Source organism: Eucalyptus grandis, chromosome 1 (assembly GCF_016545825.1).
Source record: "Eucalyptus grandis isolate ANBG69807.140 chromosome 1, ASM1654582v1, whole genome shotgun sequence".
Lineage (NCBI taxonomy): Eukaryota > Viridiplantae > Streptophyta > Magnoliopsida > Myrtales > Myrtaceae > Eucalyptus > Eucalyptus grandis.
In genome coordinates, this window is record NC_052612.1 from 35,637,953 (window position 1) to 35,639,774 (window position 1,822).

The 1,822-nt window shown below is 32.9% G+C and overlaps 1 non-coding gene across 1 annotated transcript; it reads left to right on the top strand.

Moving 5' to 3' along the window:
- Positions 1–531: 531 nt before the first annotated feature.
- On the top strand, positions 532–637 carry LOC120289088. Its single transcript, XR_005547047.1, has one exon. It is a non-coding gene; the product is annotated as a small nucleolar RNA R71 (small nucleolar RNA).
- The last annotated feature ends 1,185 nt before the right edge of the window (positions 638–1,822 follow it).

A 1,822-nucleotide genomic window follows, 5' to 3' on the forward strand; every position in this document is an offset into this window, starting at 1 on the left:
ATATCTTCCAAATTTGACTTTGTCTCTTCTGATTGTTTGAATCCCGGTGGTTTCGTCACATTCTGATTATTCTATGAAAAATTTGGATGATTGCGCCATCTTGGATTGTACGTGTTGGAGTAGAGATTATTTGGTGACCTATTAAAATTCTCAACAAAGTTAAATTTTCACTAGATTGTTTAAAAGTATTACCTACCTAACATTCTATGCTAACATGTCCTCCACCACAAAAATCACATGTCAAATTCTGAATTTTCATGGCTGAAACACTCATTTTATCTAGCTTTTTGTTGAGTGCTTCAAATTATGCAGCAATTGTAGCAAAAGCATCCACTTCGTGAACTTTACTAACTTTTCGCATTGATAGTCTCTCAGAGGGCCACGATAACTATTTGACGCCATCTTTCTAATAGATTGTAGGCTTCTTTTTGTGTTTTATTATTTAAAGTTCCCCCTGCAGCTGCATCAATCATAAAACGAAGATTTGTACTAGAGCCATTATAAAAAGTTTGTACTTGCATCCATATGGGTAGTTCGTGATGTGGGCATCTCCTAAGAAATTCTTTGAATCTTTCCTATGCTTCATATAATGATTCATTATCCATCTGCATAAAGTTAGTAATATCATTACATATCTTCGCAGATTTTGCAGGTGGAAAGAACTTACTAAGAAATTTCTGAGCCATATCATTCCATGTAGTAATTGATCCTGCGGGGAAGAGAAGAAAGCCAACTCTTAGCTTTGTCTCTAAGAGAGAATGGAAATAATCTCAATCTAATAGCATCATTTGTAACTCCATTATATTTAATGGTGTCACAGATTTCAAGAAGAGTATCAATGTGAGCATTTGGATCATTTCTTGGTAGCCCACTGAATTGCACTGATTGTTGAAGTATCTGAATGAGCGACGGCTTAATCTCAAAGTCATTTGCTTGAATTGTAGCTCTTTCGATACTTGATGTGGCGCCTAAACTATTGGTGTAGCATAATCTCTTAAGAGTCTACGTGGATTTTCATTATCACCATTTGCCATCTTCTTAGCATGATTTTTCTGTTCTCTCAGTCACCTTTTGAATTTACGCTCGATTTCTAGATCAAGCTCAGCAAGTTTCCCTTGTTGGCTAAGTGTCATAAATCGATGTTCACCCTGAAAAATAAAACAAAACAAAAACTAGATTAAACTTAGAATTATCTGGTATCAATATTAATTAGTATTAAACAAACGATCCCAAGCAACGGCGCCAAAAACTTGTTCGTAAAATTCTAAATGTAAGTGAACGTGTTGAACAAGTAATATAATGATAAGAAAGAGTATCGTCCCATGGAGATCGATGATTAATAAACTAATTAAATACTAAAATAGATTAATTCTAAGATTGATTTAACAGATCAAAATATAATTTAGAATAAATTAAAAATAAAATTTGAGACTAAATGCAGTAAATCAATTAGATAAATATGTTAGAGCATCTGATTTACCATAACCACTAGATATGAATTTCAAATTGTTGTGGGTACAAGAACGATATCAAACATGTGATAGCGGAATTTCCTAATCTATTTACTATCCTATCTCTAGGTATAGCAAACCTACTCAGTTTATTAATCCACTATATCTCTATGTGAATTAAAATAAACATAAGTACATTAAAAATTATGAATATTCCCAGCTTACAATGAGTCTTTTGGATCACCTTATCACCGAAATCTACACAAATAACGCGGTATATCTCTATCCACGTTTAATTCATGGTTATATATTATAATGAGCAATTGCATATCATCACTTAGTCTCAAACATGCACATAAGATCATTCAAGT